This window comes from Piliocolobus tephrosceles, chromosome 19 (assembly GCF_002776525.5).
Source record: "Piliocolobus tephrosceles isolate RC106 chromosome 19, ASM277652v3, whole genome shotgun sequence".
In the NCBI taxonomy this organism is placed as follows: domain Eukaryota; kingdom Metazoa; phylum Chordata; class Mammalia; order Primates; family Cercopithecidae; genus Piliocolobus; species Piliocolobus tephrosceles.
In genome coordinates this window covers 14,720,983-14,731,384 of record NC_045452.1, presented here as the reverse complement: position 1 = coordinate 14,731,384, position 10,402 = coordinate 14,720,983, and the positions used below count along the sequence as shown (strand labels likewise).

At 43.7% G+C, this 10,402-nt stretch overlaps 1 protein-coding gene across 1 annotated transcript in view; it reads right to left on the bottom strand.

Moving 5' to 3' along the window:
• The window catches only part of SYN3 (synapsin III), a 548,862-nt gene that overhangs the window by 147,934 nt on the left and 390,526 nt on the right, over positions 1-10,402 (bottom strand). The window lies entirely within an intron of this gene.

The following is a 10,402-nucleotide window of genomic DNA, read 5'->3' as shown; positions in this document are numbered from 1 at the left end:
TGTCATCTGATTGGCCATCTGTGTAGTGAAATTAATGTGAAATTAATGCTCATGGGTTTCCAAGTATTCTCCCTATGCATCCACTCCTACCTCTGTAATGTCTCCTTTTCAGCATTCTTTTCTCCTCCCCTGGCTCTCAGATGCCTTAGTTCTACAGGGCTTTCTTGTCTTATCTCATATCCATGTTCACGGTTTCAGTGGCTATCATTCAGCTGAGGACTCCCAAATCTTATCTCTAGTCTGTTCATCATTCCTGAGCTACAGACGTGTACACACAGCTGCCTTCTCAGTGCCTTTCTTGGATTCCCCAGAAGGAACTCATCATTTCCCTCCATAGCTCTTTGACTACTTTGATTTTATTACCAAGTAACTATGAGACCAATATGGTTAGTGTTCCAAAGCACGTGCTTTGGCATCTTAATGACCTGGGCCTGACTCCCAGATATGCCACTTAACTGGCTATGGGGCTTTGGCCAAGTCACTGACCGTTCCAAGTTCCTCATCTGTAAAATGGGGATAATAAAAATACCCACTTCATAAGGCTGTCATTAAGAGGAAATAAGTTAATACAATAGCATTAGCACAATGCCTGGCACATAGTAAATACTCAGTTACTGCTAAGCTGTTATTTTTATTATGTACCTCAGCATCCTCCCGACTTGAGCCACACTGAATTCTTAGCATTTAAAATATTTACTGACCACATATGTGCTCCAAGCACTGTGCTTGGTATAGAATTACATGAGCGGATGAATTAATTTTCTGTTTTAAAATTGCCTTACAAAGTATCTCCATTTTACAGATGAGGAAGACAATCATCACATTCTAAGAAAAGCAAACAAATAACCAAAAGATTCCCTCGTATTCCTTCTTACTAGCCAACAATTTATACTGAATATGATGACACAGAACAAAAGAAAATGGTAGGCCAATTCATAGTTCCTTTTTCTTTTAGTCCTTCCTTATTCAACAGTAAGCCTCAAGTAGAGGGGGCTGGAAGAATGTATGTGCATCAAGAAGTGAAATAAAAACAGTAGAGTTAGTTTTGTGTAGTATTTGGAGTATTCAGGTCAGAAGGAAATACATATGCATGTGATATGCATTTGATCAGGATATACATATGCATGTGTCTTCGCCCAAATCTCGTCTTGAATTGTAGCTCCCATAATTCCCAAGTGTTGTGGGAGGGACCCGGTGGGAGATCCTTGAATCATGGGAGTGGTTTCCTGCATACTGTTCTCATAGTCATAAATAAGTCTCACGAGATCTGGTGGTTGTATAAGAGGAAACCCCTTTTGGTTGGCTCTCATTTTCTCTTGCTGCCACCGTGTAAGATGTGCCTTTCGCCCTCTGCCATGATTGTAAGGCCTCCCCAGCCACGTGAAACTGTAAGTCCATTAAACCTCTTTTATCTTTATAAGTTACCCAGTCTCAGATATGTCTTTATTAGCAGTGTGAGAACTGACTAATACAGCATGTAGGAACTATGAAATATGAATTGTGTAATTTTATTGATTCTGCTTAGGAGTTCCACGTTTTCATATTTGCATTTAAAATTTTGCATTGCACAATGTAAAAGTACATGGTAAAATTCATGCTGATAATGTAAATTTTCATTTATTTATTTTACCTAGAATGATATTAAATAGCAATTAAAAAAGCACCATGACAAGTCAAGAGAGAGATAGTGGAAGAAAAGAAAAAGCTTTATATTTAGTATCTTTAACAGCATCCTCCCCCCACCCGACACACTGCACATTTTGAAAAAGGGATCCTGCAAATTATACAGCCATCCCTGACTGACAGAGGGAAATGTCTGAATTTTAGACTTGAGAAGAGACTATGAAAAGCCTCTCAGAGAACCTTGCTCTGCTCACCACCCACCATATTGCATGTGAAGATGCTGAGAGCTACAGGGGGTCTTAAGGTCACACAGGGAGCAAGCAGATAAACCAAGACGGGTGCCCATGCCATCGGACTCCATTCCTTCCCAGTCTAGAATTCTTCACCTAATGTGTGCTCTTCCTTCTGTCAGAAATCCCACCTTAGGACGTGGAGGTAAGATTTCCCCTTTGCAAGTGAAACCATCCAGTCAGTACTTGGGTGATGATGTGCAATTGACATGCCTTCCATCCAAGGCCAGGGAGACTTGACCAGCACTTGGTTAAAAGTAATACATCATTTTCAGGGGATTTATTAAGTGTTCAGTGTTTTAGTCCTTGTCTTTCCTCACCTGACAGCAGCATTTATTTATTTATTATTTTTTATTTCCGTAGCTTTTTGGGGAACAGGAGGTGTTTGGTTACATGAATAAGTCCTTTAGTGGTGATATCTGAGATTTTGATGCACCTATCACCCAAGCAGTATACACTGTACTCAATTTGTAGTTTTTTTTTTGTTCTTTTTTTTTTTGAGATAGTGTCTCGCTCTGTGGCCCAGGTTGGAGTGCAATGGCACGATCTTGGCTCACTGCAAGCTCCGCCTCCCGGGTTAATACCATTCTCCTGCCTTAGCCTCCCTAGTAGCTGGGACTACAGGCGCCCACCACTAACCCCGGCTAAGTTTTTGTGTTTTTAGTAGAGATGGGATTTCACCATGTTAGCCAGGATGGTCTCAATCTCCTGACCTCGTAATCAGCCCGCCTCGGCCTCCCAAAGTGCTGGAATTACAGGCGTGAGCCACCATGCCCAGCCTAATTTGGAGTCTTTTATCCCTCAACCCCTCCCACTCTTTCCTCCTGAATCCCCAAAGTCCATTGTATAATTCTTTCTCTTTTTTTTTTATTTGAGACAGAGCCTGCTCTGTCACCCAGGTTAGAGTGCAGTGGTGCCATCTCAGCTCACCACAACCTCTGCCTCTTGGTTCAAGGGATTCTCATGTCTCAGCCCTCCATGTACCTGGGACTACAGGTGTGTCCCACCACGCCTAGCTAATTTTTGTATTTTTAATAGAGACAAGGTTTTGCCATGTTGGCCAGGCTGGTCTTGAACTCCTGGTCTCAGGTGATCCACCTGCCTTGGCCTCCCAAAGCACTAGGATTACAGGTGTGAGCCACCACACCTGGCCCATTGTATCATTCTTATTATGCCTTTGCATTCTCATAGCTTAGCTCCTACTTATGAATGAGAACATACGATGTTTGGTTTTCTGTTCCCGAGTTACCTCACTTAGAATAATGGTTTCCAATTCCATTCAGGTTGTTGCAAATGCCATTATTTTATTCCTTCTTATGGCTAAGTAGTATGCCATGGTGTGTGTATATACACACACACATATATATACACACACACACACATATATATATATCTCACAGATTTTTATCCATTAATCTCACAGATTAATGGTCATTTGGGCTGATTCCATATTTTTGCAATTGCGAATTGCTAGCAACAGTATTTAATCACACACTCTTCTGTCAAATACTCATGTCTTTTGGCCTTTAGGACCCAACCTCCTACCTTGCTGGCTGCTCTCCCTTAGTCCCCATCACAGATTCTCCCCTACCTTCCTGACTTTGTAACAGTGAAGTGTCCCAGGGGTCAGTTCTCAGACCTTTTCTCTTTTTCTGTCCATACTCATTCCTTTAGTAACCTCATGTCGCCTAATGACTCTTAACACTATCTATATGCTGATGACTCATCTGTGTATATTTCTAGCCCTGACCTCTCCCTGAATTTGTTCTAACATGTCCAACTGCTTGCTCGACATCTGCACTCTGATATCCAATGGAATCACTCACTACATCTGTAACTGAGCCCTTGAATTTCTCCCCCAGCTCCAAACTAAGTCCTACTTCGGTTAACGGCAGTATCAGGTCAAAACCCTGCGGCTATCTTGATGCTTCCTCATCTTTCACACCTCACACCCAATCCATGAGCAAATCCTAAAGCCTCTACCTTCAAAATACATTCAGAATACGGTCATTTTCCTCCACCGTTACTGCTGCACCTTGGCCCAAGTTACCTGCATGATGCCAGTAATCTTTGAATTGGCCTCCTTTTGGTCCTCATCTCTCGTCTACCCAGAAGGATCTCCTTGAACCACATGTCAGAGTGTGTCACTCCTCTATTAAAAACCTCTCAAGAGTTTCTCATCTTACTCTAAAAAATAGCCCAAACCATACAAGTCAAGCAAGTCACAGGGCCCGACAGCATTCAGGCATTCAGCCCCCAGGGCCTTAGGACCTCAGCTGTCTTGTCCCCTCTGTCCCCTCTCTCACTCTGTTCTGGCCATGTGGCCTCCTTGCTCTTCCTCCAACTCACTGACGACTCTCCCACCTTAGGCCCTTTGTCCTTGCTGGCCTCTCCCTGCAATGCTCTTTCCCCAGAAATCTGGAAGGCTCCTTCCTTCACCTGCTATGGGTCATTATCAGATGCCACCCTCTCATGAGGCCTTCTCTGGTCCCTTGTTTAACACGGCGGCCCCTTCTGCTCCCCATGCACATTCCCATCTCCCATCCCTGATTTTTATTCCCCATAACACTTATCTCCATCTAACATGCCATCCAGTTGACTTTATTTTCTGTATATTGTCTGTTTCTCCCTGTTGGAATGTAATTGCTTATTTGTCTGTCTTGATGTATTTTGTTCAAGTATCTAAGCCTGCCTTGTGGTGGTCTGTGGTCTAGGGAACATTATGGCCAAGGATTTACCAAGGAATAATGAACCACCTCCCCACCTCGACCAAGCTCCATGAATGTCTTTGACTCCATATTCCAGCCTCTACCTGGAATGTCCTTTGTCTGTTTCTCTGAATACCATGCCATCCTTCAAGGTCTGGTTGAAAAGTGACCTCCTCTTGGAAGCCTTCCCTGATCCTCTTCTTTCCCTACCTTGACTGTTTTTTACTTTTCCAGAAAACTAAGTGAAACGCAGAAGGACAGCTCTCTTATATGACGCCTTATGGAGATAAAAATAAACACACACCAAAGTATACAGTGGTATGTATTTGGAAGGCAACCCAGCAATTTGGCAAATTAAAATGTGCACCCCCTTTGACCCAGCAGCCCACTTCAAGGAACTTGTCCTACCCAAAAACCTGAGCAAGCATGCAGAGACATGTGTGCCAAGACTTTGCAACACTTTTGTATGGTCAGCAGGGGCTGGCTTAATAATCTTTAATACTATAGAGTACTCCAGGTTGATGGAAAAATACGTCCAGATATTTTCCATCTTGAAAAAAAGTGAATGTCAAATGATATGCATAGTATGATCCCTTCAGTCTTACAGAAAGCATGATGGAAGGAAATAGAGAATAAAGAAAGAGGAAAAGGGAGGCAGGGAGGGAGGAAGAAGGAATGAGAGAAGGAAGCAAGGGAGGAAGGGAGTGAATAAGTGAGGAAGAAGGAATGAAGAAGAAAGAAAGGGGGGGAAGGAGTGAGCGAGTGAGGGAGAAGGAAGGAAAGAAGGAAGGAAGGGAGGAAGGAAGGAAGACAGATTGTATGTTACCCTGAGATTTGGCTCTAAAGTCTGCGGATAAAACAAAAAGGGGCATAACTTAGCCAGGCGTGGTGGCACATGCTTGTAGTTCCAGCTACTCGAGAGGCTGAGGCAGGAGGATCACTTGAACCTGGGAGGCACATGTTGCAGTGCGACGAGATTGTACCATTGCATTCCAGCCTGGCAGCCTGGGCAACAGAGCAAGACTCTGTCTCAAAAAAAGGGGGGGGTGCGGTGCATAAGGTGAAAATTACCCTTTCTACAAAAGACAGTACAAAGCTCCACCATTTTCTCAATGTTCTCCTCCAATATTGAAGCACATTTCTGGTGTTTCCATGGAGCACCAGATAAAGTAATGATTAGACTGCACTTTGGGGCCACGCTACATGAAAGACACCCACTGTGTTGTAAAGGCTAGAGCATCCCTCGGTTGGTATCAGTTCCTGGAAACCCGCAGGTCCATGTGTCCCTTCTTGGACCTCCTTGGAACTGTGTGTTCACTGAGGAGAAGGGAAGGAGAAATTTGCAGTACTCCTTCAATTACTCATTTCCAACTCTCCATCTCTGTCTGTGTTTACTCTGAGTATCCTGAATATGTGTTCTGTGTGACTCCAGTGGATCTACGCATGGCTGTTTTTTGTTTTTGTTTTTTGTCTTGTTTTGTTTTTGTTTTGTTTTGTTTTGTTTTTTTGAGAGGGAGTGTCGGTCTGTCACCCAGGCTGGAGTGCAGTGGCGCGACCTCAGCTCACTGCAAGCTCCACCTCCCAGGTTCACGCCATTCTCCTGCCTCAGCCTCCCCAGTAGCTGGGACTACAGGCGTGAGGTACCGCGCCCGGCCTGTTTGTTTTTTACTTTATGCTCCTTCACAGTGTTTGAATTGTATACAAGCACACTTTTATAATGAGGAATGAAATAAATGTTTGAAAAATCACATCATAGATGCAGAAATAGAAAGTATACACAAAGAGGCTGGGCGCGGTGGCTCACGCCTGTAATTCCAGCACTTTGGGAGGCTGAGGCGGGCGGCTCATGAGGTCAGGAGATCAGGATCATCCTGGCTAACACAGTGAAACCCCATCTCGACTAAAAATACACAAAAAATTAGCCAGGAGTGGTGGCGGCCGCCTGTAGTCCCAGCTACTCGGGAGGCTGAGGCAGGAGAATGGTGTGAAACCGGGAGGTGGAGCTTGGAGTGAGCCCAGATCGCGCTACTGCACTCCAGCCTGGGTGACAGAGCGAGATTCTGTCCCCCCCCCCCCCAAAAAAGGAAAGTATACACAAGGAGTGTAAATTAGGTTTTACTTTAAAAGTAATCAATTGTTTGGAAGTGTTATAAAGACACTGTGGATGAGAAATTGTTACATTGTTATTAACTTCTCAGTGAAAATGACAATCGGTTTTGTTCCTCCTCTGTTCCCTCATATCCCCCCTCCCTCCTCCCTTCACTCCTTTCCTTCCTTTCTTCTTGTCCTTCCCCTCTTCCTTCCTCCTCCCCTCCTGCCTTCCCTTCTTCCTTTGTTGTTGTTGTTGGAAGCTGCAGTGTATTTCAAGGAGCCAGCAATCCCCTTATAGAACTGATGGAAAGGGACTAACAGCATGGAATTAGGGCTGCCCAAATGTAGTACATGGTACACAAAAATGCTTCCGGTGAGTCTATTTGGGGATGAGGGCAGGGAGAAGGAGGAGAGGTTGGCTTTTAGCTTCACATTGTCCCTGTGCACTTCAGGACCTGCCATCTGCCCCATGAAAGGCCCCAGTGTTCAGATGCTGCTGCTGAAATTCCCCTTAGGATCTAGAGTAGGTCCAGGCTCATGGTGCCCTGTGTTCTAGGAGCCACAAGACTTTACAAACTCATCCTTGCATTTGCTACATTCTTAGCAGGGCCCTGGAACAAAGGAGACATTTAATAAAAATAGTTGACATTTATTAAGCTCTTACTATTATGTGCCTGACTTAGGTTACCTTTTATAATTTCTCAAAAATCCCATGAGGCAGGTATGCAAATCTATATTTTGCAGATAAGGGAACTGAGTCATAGACTAAGTAATTTCCCCAGGCTTGTAGATCTGGGATTTGAAACCGGGTTCTTAGACTCTAGGGCTAGTCCTTTAACTACACCCTTTACTGCCTCCAAAAAATATGCTGAATGAATCAGACTTTCTCTTATGTCCTGTCAGGAGATATTTTTCTGTAATAAAATAGGAATGGGAGGTGTGTGTTGGGGGAGCTTTCTAGCTTGTCATTCCTTATGGGCCATCAGATTGGTGAGGATTAGAGCCAAAAATCTTTGGGGAAGAGAAAAATGGAACCACATGATCTGTTCCTGAATTCTCCAACAGATCCCTTTGGTCCCAAACTCCAAGTGAGATTCTATATATTCTCTCCTGCTCTACACACTAGTTTCTCTAGTTTGGAGTCATAAACACTGGTGTATGCAAATTAGGCATCAGAGAAAAGAGAAGGGCTCTCATTTGCCACAGTTGGAGTAACCACTAGAAAGATGGCAGAACCTGTAAAAGAAGAGAGCATAACAGTGACAGTAATGGTGGGCCTGTTGTTCTCTAATGCCCATTCTCCCTTGTTCTAAGGTTACAGAACTCCTAATTTGTAGTTTTATACATGGTTGTCCACAGTCAAGGCTATATTTTCCAGACTGTTTTCAAATTAGTTGTGGCTATATGATTACGTTCCGGTGAGTAAGATTTAAGTGGAAGTGTCATCTGACAACTTCCGGGAGACTTCCTTAAGGGGGAGCTGAGACATTCTCTCCCTTCTTCTTCATCCTTTGTTTTCTTCCTGTTGGGTGAAATGCAAATAGGATGGCAGGATAAGGCAGCCATCTTGGGCCATGAGGCAGGTATAGCAACACCTGTACTTTTCAGATAAGAAAACTGAGAATGCAATGGAAGCAACAAGCTAGAAGGAGCTTGACTCCCTGAGGTCTTCATGGAACAGTATCATTATACTGGCCCCAGACTGCTTACTTCTGGACTTCACTGCACAAGAAAATTAAACTTCTATCATGTTTAAGAAATATTATTTTGGGCCTTTGTTATTTATACCAATTAATATACCTCATCATGGCTTCTTGGAAAGATTTCAGAATTGGTAGTAAGATTTGTTTTATTTCCATCTTTTCCCCTAACATATATGCTTCTAAATTCTCTTGTTCCCAATATAGAAATTAGAACTAGATATATCTCCCTCACATGCATTGATTTTTATATCATAGTAAAATACATTGCATAGAAAGGAGAATAGAGAGATTTGAGGAGTGGATGCAAAAAAGTCTGAGGGGATCTGATTACACTGGTATATTTTGGCTTTAGGCTATAGGGGGAAGAGATCCTGCTTAATTAATTGATGTAAGCACAAAACAGAGACAGGATTAAACATTCAAGTTACAGCAAGACCACACATGACGCTGGGTCTCTGAAAAGCTGGAAAGAGGAATCCTCTGTGTCTCTTTTTTTTTCCTTTTTTTAAATTATACTTTATGTTCTAGGGTACGTGTGCACAATGTGCAGGTTTGTTACATATGTATACATGTGCCATGTTGGTGTGCTGCACCCATTAACTCGTCATTTACATTAGGTATATCTCCTAATGCTGTCCCTCTCCCCTCCCCCCACTCCACAACAGGCCCCGGTGTGTGATGTTCCCCTTACTGTGTCCAAGTGTTCTCATTGTTCAATTCTCACCTATGAGTGAGAACATGCAGTGTTTGGCTTTCTGTTTTTGCGATAGTTTGCTGCCAAAGGATTATAAATCATGCTGCTATACAGACACATGCACATGTATGTTTACTGCAGCACTATTCACAATAGCAAAGACTTGGAACCAACCCAAATGTCCATCAGCGACAGATTGGATTAAGAAAATGTGGCACATATACACCATGGAATACTATGCAGCCATAAAAAAGGAAGAGTTCATGTCCTTTGTAGGGACATGGATGCAGCTGGAAACCATCATTCTCTGTGTCTCTTAACCCTACTTCTCTATCGTTTGGATTCAGTCTTTGTCATGGTGGCTTTGTGGCTTCTTCCACAAGGTGAGTTTTGTTATCTTACAGCATTAGCCATTGGAGAGGGACGACTCCCTTTCTTCACTCTGTTGTGAGGGCTCTCAGGGAAGAGCTCTAACTGGCCAATCTTGGTTCAGCTGCTCTCCCAAGAGACCTATCAGTCATTGCCAGGAAGCATACTGTGCAAAAGAACTGTTCTTGCAGAATGTGGCTATGTGGATTGTATATAATGAGCATGTGTTACTTTTATCGTAAGTGATGAGATGAATGTCTGGAGTAATGAGATAAGTGTGGGACGTGGTAAGTAGGAGGGCATGGGGGGATGGGCTTCCTAAAAAGACTGCGCTGACAGCACTCCCCTAGGTGACCACTACGGTGTTCAGGAATAGTGAGAACAATTCTATTGGCAACGGAGCAAAGTGTGGTGGACCCGGTGGAAGTCAAGAGACCCGGATTCTAGCCCTGGCCCCATAAGGCTATTTGGCACATCTCTTTCTTCAGTGAGTTTCAGTTTACACATTTGTCAAGTGATGATGTTAAGTCAGCTTGAATTAGCTCAGTTGTTTTCAAAGCTTTTTTTAGTTTACGGGAGGTTTTGCAGGGGCACGGGTTAGGGTGCTAGGGATCCTCACTAGATCTTTCCATTCTCTATAAACCCGTCCACTTTCACACACACACACATTCACGTGCACTCTTACACACTTACACTCCCACCCACGCTCACAGACACGCACACGTTCACACACTTCCTGTCACATACACCCATCCACATCCACACTCACTCTTACTTCCTCACGCTCACCTGCAGTCTTCCACACTCATCCGCATCCTCTCACACTCATCTCACATACACACCCACCCACCTATAAACACTCCCTCACACACGAACATACCCACACTTACACACACACGCTCTCACTCAGGTGCGCACACACAC